Source organism: Meriones unguiculatus, chromosome 7 (assembly GCF_030254825.1).
Source record: "Meriones unguiculatus strain TT.TT164.6M chromosome 7, Bangor_MerUng_6.1, whole genome shotgun sequence".
Lineage (NCBI taxonomy): Eukaryota > Metazoa > Chordata > Mammalia > Rodentia > Muridae > Meriones > Meriones unguiculatus.
Window position 1 is genome coordinate 76,775,293 of NC_083355.1, and position 11,369 is coordinate 76,786,661.

At 49.9% G+C, this 11,369-nt stretch overlaps 1 long non-coding RNA gene across 4 annotated transcripts; it reads left to right on the top strand.

Moving 5' to 3' along the window:
* The first annotated feature begins 1,841 nt into the window (after nt 1–1,841).
* Nucleotides 1,842–10,680, top strand: LOC132655240 (uncharacterized). 4 transcript variants are annotated; one of them, XR_009592978.1, is made up of 4 exons: nt 1,842–2,493; nt 2,575–2,808; nt 7,360–7,521; nt 8,162–10,680. It is a non-coding gene; the product is annotated as an uncharacterized LOC132655240 (long non-coding RNA). The 4 variants fall into 4 exon arrangements; XR_009592976.1 differs by having other exon boundaries at nt 1,848–2,808; XR_009592977.1 differs by lacking the exons at nt 1,842–2,493; nt 2,575–2,808 and adding an exon at nt 3,396–7,133.
* Nucleotides 10,681–11,369: the final 689 nt, after the last annotated feature.

The window sequence follows — 11,369 nt, forward strand, 5'->3', positions numbered from 1 at the left end:
AGAAGAGCTGAGGTAAATGTCTGAAAGGCAAATACCGATAATGATGAGGCAAAGAGGAACTCCAAGTGGAGGGAAACAGGCATGCTTTGGCATAAACACTGAGATTTTTTTTTCCCTGGGGTTTGTTTAACCCTGGTCTTTGAAAGTTTGCCTTTTACGAGAGTAAACGTGGTTTAATAGTGAGCAAATATTAGTCCACATAATTAGAACCTGTGGAGATGAACAGGAAACATTCAAGGGAGGGCTTCGGGTGCTTGCAAGCAAGGCTCAAATGAGAATCCTGGCATGCCGACTCCCTCTTCTTCCCCCAAGGGGAGTGTCCTTGAATGGAGCCACCGTGAGTGTAAGAGGGAACAGACACTTGTGAAAACTATGAACGGCACAGGAAGACTCTGAACTTATTAATAAGGTTCCAGCTCAGATTTTTATTTTTTGTTTGTTGAAGGGGTGTGGGCATCTCCTACCCAACTCCTGTCCCTTTCAGATATGAAATTTGTAAGCTTCCTCCACTTTAGGGTTTGAGTCTATTATCAACACCATTTCAGGTTTCACTAAAGAAAGTTCACTGTGACAGGAGGAGGAACAGGAGGAGGAGGAAGAAGAGGAGGAGGAGGAGGAGAAGGAGGAGGAGGAGGTCAGCTTGCTTTTGCAAACCCTCAAATATTCTGCAAATGGTTTTCTTTCTGGAGGAAGCCATATGAGTTCTCCTCTCGCCATCTTGCATTCCTTACATTCTCAGGCCTGGTCACATTAGGACAGAGCCAGCAGCCAGCAACCTTCATCCTCAGGCTGCCAGTGTTGAATGGGAGGCAGGTCCAACTCTGACTGCATCAAGTCTTTTCCAGACCTCAGTAAAGACAGATCAATGAATGGCCATGTGACTCACCCTAATGCATAGGAAGGTGTGCTATACACTACGAGAGAAAAACAAACAAAGCACTGAGGGAAAATTGATCTTATTTGGGGAGATTTATCTGTGCTGACATTTGAAATAAGCCTGAAACATGAGTTGAATATTGATTGACATTAAAAATGGGTCTCTCTCTCTGTGTCTGTGTGTGTGGGTACATATGCACACATGCATGCGGAGATGAGAGGTCATGGTTGGTCTCTTCCTCATCTTCATCTTATGTTTGAAGTAGAGTCACTCAATGAACCAGGAGCACACCGCTTTGGCTAGATTGGATGGCTCTCAGTCTCTAGGGAAGTGCCTGTCTCTGCTCCTTCAGGGCTGGGGTGGCACTGAAATGACCAGCTTTGACCTGGGTGTTGGCGATCAGAACACAGGTCCTTCCGATTGTACAGCAAATGCTTTACTGACTGAATCACCTCCCCAGCCCTGTATTCCTGTGGTATTTGTAATGCCAGTTGCCCCTGTATCAAACCCTGTCCTGGCACTAGTGCAGGGCTAGTCTTAGCTGGCTCTTCTGCTCACAGGAGCGTCCTGACTACTTCAGTGGGCCACATTTCACCTACTCTCAGCCTAGGTGGCTGAGATGGGATTGGCCTCACCTGGGCTGTAAGATAAGCAGTGGCCCAGTCTGGCCAATAAGAGAAACATATTTCCTCAGCACAGTGATTGGCAATTGATTCTGGGGTGGGCTTATGTTTCAGATTGGATGAGTTGGGGAGGTTTTTTAAAAATTAATTAATTAACTAATATATTTAAACAACAACACCAAACTACTGGGGATAGGGCCTTTTCTTTCTGCTGGGGATCCCAAACTGATGGGCTCATTCTGAACCTTCAGGGGAACCGTCCACTGACAGAGATGTCTAGCAATAAAGATAACTTTCAATCCTTCATTTGAGCAGTTGGATCCATTGGAAGTGAAACTCTACTCTTGAACGCTTTGGTGATGTGAGGCAATGTAGTCACTTTTGAGTCATTTTGCACTGTTCCTTAGCAAGAAAAAAAAATCTTACAAATGTCTTCATTGGTTTGCTTTAAAAAAGAAGCTGTGGTAAGGCAGACACAAAGTAGGGTCCCAGCGTCTTCCCACCAGTCACCTCCAGGTAAGCTCTCCAGCCCTCGGCAACAAAGACCTCAGGGCTTGATTCTTAAACTGTCTGGTCTGAGCCATTTTAAAACCATAGCTGACTTCCGTGTGCAGTGTGTTTTTCCATGAATCAGAGAAGAAGCATGCAGCACTGAGCCACAGCGCAGCGGAACTGCCAATTTGCTCTCTGTGTCTTTCCAAGCCTCGCTTTTCATGTGTCACATGGACGTGAAGAGTTGTGATGACAGTCCAGCCGGATTTATTAACAGCCGAATATCCTATTCAGAAGAGATGTATTACCGGAGAAGTGAATTCGGGGGATTCACAGAACTCAGAACTGTGCCTCCACAGTGCTTTTTCTGCTCCTTCAGGAGAGCTCCTGACTAGGCGCTGCTCCTGAAAACGTAAGGACAGAGAGAATAGCACTCTCCCTGGGTGCTGCCGTGCCCTTGGTACTAAGGTTTGCCCACAGTGTCTCTGAATTTCAAACAAGGTAAGTTCTAGCTTTATAGGTGGAGAATGAGGCCGACACGGACAGTCACTGCTCATCTGTTTTCTCCTTGGTCCCCCACAGGCAGACAGATCCACGTATGGAGTGCTTCCAGGTCAAAGTTGAGGTGCTGTTAGGTGTTTGCTTAGCTGTGAATATCCTTGAGGTGTGCCTCTGGCTACTGACAAGAGGGGAAACCTTCTGGGGATTCCTGGAAAAGTGATGCCTTCTAGATCTGGATCCTGTCACTTGCTGCTTCTTCCTGTCTGGGACATGGGTGTGAGCCTAGCGACAAAGAAGCCATGGTGTAGCCTTGATGTAACCACAAAGAAGAATGATAGTGGGACAGGAAAACAGAAATGAGCTAGGCTCTGATTAACCCAGGGAGGGTGGAGGTCCGTCAGACAGCTCACTGTAGACTCCTAGCCGACTCCAGGAAGGTAGGCTGCAAGTTCAGGGCTTGCTCACACTTCCCCATGAAGCGAGTCCTGAGTAAGATGCAGATCCGAGTTTGGCGTCGGGGAGACGGCTGGGTGGGAAAACGTTCACACCATTGTCGAGGGTGCTGTGGGAAGCTGTGGGAGTGAAAGGAGATGAAGTGAAAGTGGAGATGAAGTGGCTAGACAAAAAAGAAAGTCAGGAAAGGCACTCATAGCTGGACGAGATGAGTGGAGGGAGGTGGCATCCAGGAGCCAGGGCCTCTGAAACACAAAGCAGAAGGCAGCAGTCACGTGGTGGCTCATTCCGCCATCGCTACAGAATTAGCCACCCTCGAACCCCAGCGGCTTAACTACATTGTATCACTTCCCACAATTCTACCTTCTGAGCTGATTGCAGCTGGGTGGCTCTGCCTGTCAGCTAGGCTCTCAACACTCAAAAAAAAAAAACCAACCCAAAACACCAAACCAAACCAACCCAACCAAAACAAAAGCTTTACTTGAACATCTGGGGCCCCTAGCCAACTGTCTGAGCCTCCCTTTCTCCCTTCGTGGAGCTTCTGTGTGTAGATGGCTTGGGCCTTTGCATAGCAGGGTGACCTCCGTGTGGTTGGACTTCTTTCCCACGCACAGCTTCCCAGTCAGAGACAAAGGGTATCACTGCCTGTGCACTGAATGTGTGGCACCGGAAATGCCAGAGCATTGTTTCCTGTATGCTCCGCTTTCAACTTCGTTCTGTTGCTCAAAGCACATCTCAAGGCCAGCCTGGTTAAGACAGGAAGTGTCGTCTACTTCCGGGTGGGAAGACTGATATATCTAAATGGAGAGAGGTGTGTTAATAGTGGCCTTCCTAGACTTCCTGTGCAGGGGCAAGGGAGGGCATGGATGAAGGATGACCAGTCTGTGTCTCTGGAAGGTTGATACAAACATCAGACCTAGGTTTTTGCATCATATCTGAAATCAGAAAGGAGACTTCTTTTCAGACCCCCGATTCATCATTAGTAACTCAGAGAGAAGAGTGTTCGAGTAAAGGGCTGGGCCTTGGACCCCCTTCCATTTCCAAGTGGTATGGATTAAGCACGTACGTCATGGAGACGCTTGAGTTGAGGGTCCAATTTTCTCTGGGAATCCACAGAGATCAGGGGGAACTCAGCTGGGTGCTGAATGGTGACAGTGGGCACTCAGCCTGGGTCTGCCTGGGTACATCACTGAGTCCTGACCAAACGAAGAGCCCAGCCAAGGCATTCCCTAACACTCACAGGAAGGACGCACAAGGGTGTGGAGGACACGGCATCAACTCCAGGTACTCGTCTTCCAACTCTCCCAACTCTGCCCTATGAAGTCACAAAAGTGTGCATCCCTCTCACCCAAGAAATAACCAGCGGTGATCTTTGAGGGGTAGTGGGTGCAGGACAGACAGCGTGGGGAGCTGAAACACCCGAAGGGCTGAGAACACCCCCTCCCGAGGAAGCCGATAAAACTATTAGGGAGGCTGAGAACATCCTTGAAGGGCTGAAGATGCTCTGGAGGACCCGAGAGCACTGAGAGCAATCCTGGGGGAGGGGATGAGGACAGTTGTGAGGAGCTGAGAACACTCCTGAGTGGTTGAGAACACTCCTGAGAGAGGTGAGGACCCTCCTGAGTGGCTGAGAACACTTGTGAGGGTCTGAGAACACTCCTGAGAGGGACAAGGACACTTGTGAGGAGCCGGGAACATTCTCAAGGGCCTGAGAACACTCCAGAAGGGCTGGAATACTCTTGAGGGGGAATGGGAACTGTTGAAGGCTCAGAAACACTCTTGAAGAGGCTGAGAACATACTCAAGAGATGGAGACGCCTGAGGGGCTGAGGAGAGTGATTTCAGGTCTCTTCTCTTCATGGCTTTTCTACACCCTACTAAAATTTACCCAGCAAGGGAGCTACGTTATAATGGTTGATGGTGTAAAAATCAAGCTGAATGGGTTTAGTAATCTACAAGCTGTGGAGTGTAGACAGGCTTCTAGGGGATGGGATGGGTAGGAGGCTCTTGGCCCCACTGTTCAGAAGATGGGAGCATGTAGGGCGTGTTTAGGTAGAAAGCAGAGTTTCGTCAGCAAGCGGCTTGGGTTTTGAGGTGGCAGGGAGATGTCTGGGAGGACATGGCCACAGTGCCTTAGAGTTTCTATTGCTGTGAAGAGGCACCATGGCCAAGACAACTCTTATAAAGGAAAACCTATAACCGGGGCTGGCTTACAGTTCACAGGTTTAGTCCATTCACCATGGCAGGAAGCATGGTGGCCCACAGGCAGACATGGTGTGCCGGGAGAGGTAGCTGAGAGTTCTACATCTTGATCCGCAGGCAGCAGGAAGAGAGAGAGAGACTGGGCCTGGCTTGAGCATTTGAAACCTCAAAGCCCAGGCCCCAGATGACACACTTCCTCTAACAGGACCACAGGGGCACACCTCCTAATAGTGCCATTCCCTATGAGCCTATGGGGGCCATTTTCATTCAAACCACCATGCATGGAAAGGGTGCAGGAGTCTGGACTCTAGCATTGGTGCAAACGAAGCAGAAGCAGCTGAGAAGCACTAAGGGAGAGGCGATAGGAAAGCAGAAGGGAGAATCAGCACATGACAGGGCTGAGGGAGGGGAGCCATCAGATGTCCTCAGTCTTGTGGATACCCTGTCACTAGGCTCTGAACTCACTAGGAGGAAACACACTCTGCGGCCTCCTCCCACCCAGATCACTCTTCTGCTTCTTCTGGTGGAAGGCAGCACTGACTGGACTTCCTCAGCCTGCCATTCCATCTGTCTAGGTTCACCTGCCTGTAGGCTGTCTTCTCTTTCTCGTCAGAAATATTGAAGGGGCAGAGAGGAGACTTCCCCAACTCTCACAGAGCCAACTGGAGTTCTTTCTGAGAACCCAAGAGGCCCAGTAACTCCCTGGGCTGTTTCCCTTAAGGTCAGACTTGATGAGGGTTCGGAGCCTTCTCTGACATACGGCCTGGGCCTCCCAGGTCAGAGGCCTCTTTCTCCTGAAGAGTCTATCGGGAGAAAGGTGAGGAGAGTGAGGCGGGAGCTGTGGAGTTGCATCCTGGAGTCTCCGTGTGCTGTGGCTTTCAGTGTCCTCACTCTGAGTGCTCACCCTGAAGTTGGTACCGGGCATCTCTGAGCCCACTGCCCTTTTCCATATTCATGCTGGCAGCCCTGTTGCAGGGGCTCAGAGTTGAATGTCCCGGCCCTGAGATCTTTGGAAACGTCACATCTTCGAGTAGCTGGCACCGCACTGGTGTCTCTCTCTCCTGGGCCTCTTCTTTTGAAGAACGAATATAACATTAACGAATGACATGATTTCCTTTGGGTGGGTTTGCGGGCAGTAACAGCAACGTGCTCAAGCTGTTCTGAGCGGTTTGGGTTGTCAGCGACTTCAGGGGAAGTAGATGTGAGAAGGACTGGAGGCTGCCTGCCTCTTACCTTGGTTCCTCATTCCCATTTACTTCATGGTTAAAACAAACACAAGACATTGCCAGCCTGTGTTTATCCTTGCTGATATCCTAGGGATTCTCCCTTTGACTTTTTCTCTTTGAACCAGCAATAGAAAAGTTATTTTGAATCATGTGTGTGTGTGTGTGTGTGTGTGTGTGTGAGAGAGAGAGAGAGAGAGAGAGAGAGAGAGAGAGAGACACACACACACACAGAGACAGAGAGAGAGGACATTAAAGTGTCTTTTTTGTTTGCCTGTTTGTGTTTTTTTGAGACAGGGTTTCTCTGTGTAGCCTTGACTGTCCTGGAACTCACTCTGTAGACCAGGCTGGCCTCAAACTCACAGAGATTCACCTGGCTCTGCCTCCCTGAGCACTGGCTTAAAGGTGTGTGCCACCACTGCCCAGCCAAAATGTCTTTTTTAACTGGTTATCGGCCTTTTGGGTCCTTTACTGAAGTTGGATCCCAGCATTTCTGTTAGACTGGCTATCCAGGGAGCCCCTGTGAGCCACCTGCCAACACTTCCCAGCCCTGGGATTACAGAAATGCATTGTCACACACGTGCTGTGTGCTCTGCGTGGGCCCTGGAGAGTCTATCGGGAGTCTCAGGGCCTCACGCCTGCACAGCCAGTGCCTCCCCACCCCCACAGAGCCCTCTCTCCAGAACTCTTTGGTTTCCAACTTGGATTTCAATGTGATGATTGCATTCTAAACTTGACAGAGACCTACGGGAGGCAGGTTAAGGTGAGACGAAGTGGGGGTGGTTGGGAGGGGTGAGGATGGATGGGAGGGGTGAGGCGTCTGCCATAAACTGGAATTGAGGAAATGTAGGGGGCAGCCAAAGCTTTCAGAAACACGGAACTTCTCAAAGCATTTCTCCAAAACAGTTGGCCTCAATTACAGCAGGAGAATGGATGGTGGGAATGGCAGAGGGTCTCAGGCTGCTAAAAAACAACCCTGTTTTTAACAGCAATACAGCCGTGATAATCAAGGAAAGAAAGTTTTCACACAGAAAACACGTCAATGAGTCACTCCAAACTGAGATCTTAGAGTTGCTCCCAGCACGGTTCCCTCACCAGCTTGGAACTCACCAGCATAAATGGCAGCCTTCTGGTGTGAGAAATGCGCCAAGGTAAGCAGGCAGGGCAGAGCGGCAATCTGTGCCCCCTGTTTCTTTCTGCCCGGCAGCCCACTCATGCAGCTGGGAGGCAGACCCCACCAGCTCCTCGGCCCATTCGGATGGAAGGCTCAGCTGGTGGCCTCGCCACTGCTTTGGGGCGTGCACCTCTCATCTGAGTGTCTGGCCTCCCCTGATCCGTTCTCTAGGTATCAGGACCTCTTCAGCCACGCCTCCGACTCTGGGCTTGTGGTTCTGTGATGGTTGTCCCACCCCAGGCCTGCTAACTCGCTTGACCCTGGGTCGGGTGCTGTTAAGTGAATAAACTGGGGTTTGGGGGCGGAGTGAGGGTAAGACCCAGACATAACATTTTCAGGAAACGGCATTGTAATCCGGTCTCCTGAGAAGAGATGTCATTTTAAAGGAATTTCCAGGTGTGAGTGAGGGAGCGCATGAATGAGTGTGGGAGTGAGTGAGTGTGTGAGTATGTGTGTGTGTGTGTGTGTGTGTGTGTGTGTGTGTGTGTAAGGTGGTGATGGGGAGATAATGGTAAGGCAGAGGAAGTTGAGGAAGAGGAAGAAAACAGTGGCTATCATTTATTAGTCTGTTCACCCGTGTCCCACGCAAGCGGTAATGTTTAGGCACGTTCTCCCAGGCACCCAGGATCAAATGCACATTGGAGTCCTTATCGTCTGTGGCCAACGCAAGACACTTTCAAGCAACTCAAAGGAAAATGGACCGCTCAGTCCCCGCAAGCAACCTTCAATAATTCTTGCAAGATTCCCTGTCCCAGCGATCTGTCAAAGACTCGGGAATAACAAGAATAACACGAGCCGTCCTGGGTTGAGTGGGGACTGTGCACCGAGGGGTTCCCACGTGTTGACCCAGCCTGGAGAGCAGATGACATCATCCCCTGAGACTGATGGAGCAAGGCCTTACCCAGGACCTCTGCTGCCAGGTACATCAGCGCCTATCTGGACCCCCGCCCCACCCCAGAGGCAAGCATCGTCTGTGTTTCCAGGCTGTCGGTGGGAGGAGCAGGACCCAGAGGCTTGCCCTCACTTTCTTCGAGGAATGGCCAGGTGTGAGGAGCCTGCTGTGTTTCCCCGTCTGTCCAGGGTCCTCGTCTCTAAGGCCCCCCCAACTTCTTTTCCTGGGGTCCCTCAGTGCTTCGGGGCTTCAGAAGTGCCCCGCTTCTCCCCGCCCCCCCCCCCAGTCTCGGTGTTGCTAAGAAACGTAGCCTGAGGGTCCAATCAGCATCGATTGGGGGCTCTCCAGGTGCTGCTATTGGAATCGCTGGTGCAGACTTCTGCTGTACACTAAGGTGAGAGAGTAAGCTCCCTGCTGTGAGTCTCCAAGGAGCGGGGAACCTGTCGCACTGTGTTCCCAGCTGAATACCTGGTGACACGTGGTGGGGTTTCCTTGGAGGGAAAGGATGCGGGAACATGGCGAGGGAAAGTTGGGGTAACTGGAGAGGGTAGAGTGTGAGAGAGCGTTAGCAGAAGGAAGCCTTGAGGCTTCTCTGGGACACCCACCATGGGCTCTTTTGAGGGTTACTGCCAGCACTCTGTCAATCACTCCTTCCCGTCCCCTTTCTCCCTCAGACACATACTCAGTTGCAGAAAATAAATTTTTTTGAAACTTGAACTCAAAATGCTAGAATGAGTAACTGGGTATAAACTGGGTCACGAGGAAGTGACAACCAACACAGAGACTATTTGAACTGCTGAATCAGGCGTTTCTGCACCACGTTATGAAATACACAGGAAGGAAAACAAACAGATGATAGGAATGGGAGGAATCCTACAACAATATCTCCATCCACAGATTCTGGCTTAGCATGGGCTTTAGTTTGCTGAAGGACGCTCCAATATTGCTCCCCAGAGATGAAGGACTGGAATAAAATAGATAGAGGAAAGACATCTCAGCCGAGGTAGACAGCACCTGGGATCACGTGGGCCCTGACCGTGAGCATCCTTGGCCTGTGTGTCTTAGCTGCTCTGCTCCACCAAGCAGGCAGGTGTGCGGCAAAGCAAGGTAGCCCAAAATAAACTCACAAATAAAGAATTTAAAAATCTGCTCCATGGGGCTGGAGAGATGGCTCAGGGGTTAAGAGCACTGGCTGCTCTTCCAGAGGACCTGGGTTCAATTCCCAACACCCACTTGGCAGCTCAGAGCTCTCTGTGGCTCCAGTTCCAGGGTCTCTGATACCCTCACACAGACATACAGGCAGGCAAAACACCAATGCACATAAAATAAAAATAAAATTTAAACAAATCTTAACATTAAAAAAAAAATCTGCTTCATTTGTTCCCCTCATATAAACAAAACCCATTTCTTTGGGTTTTACTGACCTTATGCATGTATGTGTGTGCAGGGGGTGTGCATGCCTGTGTGGCGCACATGTATGAGCACGAATATGGAAGCCAAAGGTCAATCTTGGGTGCTGTTCCCCAGAAGCCCGCTAACCTTGTTCTCTGAGACAGGGTTTGTCTCTGGCCACAAGTTTAGGATGGCTTCCCCACAAGCCCCAAAGATCCTCCTGGGTCGGCCTACCACGCTGGGATTACAAACACACACCGTCATACCTCTGTTGGTTTTAATTTAAATGTGGACTTTGAGCATCAAACTCAGGCCCTTACACGTACACAGCCAACACTTCTTATGAGCTATCTCCCCAGCCTAAGATCTTAAAAACTGTAATAAATAGTGAGGCACATACATACACATACATACACATACACACACACGCCAGCATGTCAGTGGCAATCTCTCTAGCCTTGCCAACCACCGGGTGCAGCAAGTGGGCCCGAAGGGGTGCCTGCCTGAGCAGTGGGCTACTTCGGAGGAGATGAACCCCGAGCTAACGGAGCCCACATCTTATCAATGGGCCACAGACAGGCCTATCCTTTGTTCTGGAGGGAAATGTTATCTGTCTTCCAAGGTTCTGCTCAAGCCCTCCTCTTGCTTTGGAGACATGGTAAGTTTATCTCCCAAGGCTGAGTGCCACCCACAAATCCTTGGAGATACGGTCACATGACAGGTGCTCAGAGTCTCTGGTCACAAGCGATACAGAAATGTGGGGTGCAGAATCCTCGCCAATAGTCTTCTTTTCAGGGCCTTCAGTGTAGTTTTGATCAGAACTATCTCACGTGTCTCCTTCAGCCAAGAGAGATCACACGAAATTGAGTGCAGCTGGGCAAATCGGTGTGCACTGGGGTCGAGCTTCTGTTTGCAAGGAGGTAAATGAGGAGGGCGCATCCTTGGAGCAAGGCAAGTTCTGTGCTCAAGCGTTTGTCGTCTGTGCGACCGGAATAAAATTATGGCTTATCGATCTGACAACTCTGGCATAGGATTTGTGCTTTCGGTCCCAGACAAGTGCGTTTTATTGGTTTTGAATAAGTTATTTGAGCCTGTTTAAGCGTGTTGCACAATTTCAGAGCGACAGCCGAGTAAAATCTAACTGTACAGCTCACAGTGCAGAGTGCTTGCCCAGCGGAGGCAAGACCAGATCCTTAGGAAGGGGCGGGAGAAGCAGGCCATGCAGTTCTGTTTTTTGGTGTTTTGAGCCGAGGCCTTTTCTTTCGGATTATCTATAGCTTTAAAAACACGCTCACCCTGCGAACAGATAGGTGTTTGGGAAGAGCTTTATAAATATGCCTTTCTGGTATCATTTATTTTAAGAGTATTTCCTCACCTCATGACAGTCACTTGAGGCTGACAATGTTTCCATGGTAACCACGTTCCAAAAGAGGGGGGAAACCACCCAACAACAACAACAACAACAACAACAAAACAAAAACTCTGGCTACTGGTAAACATCTGTCCTTCAACAACTCAACCCCTTAGAGTATAGGTTGGCT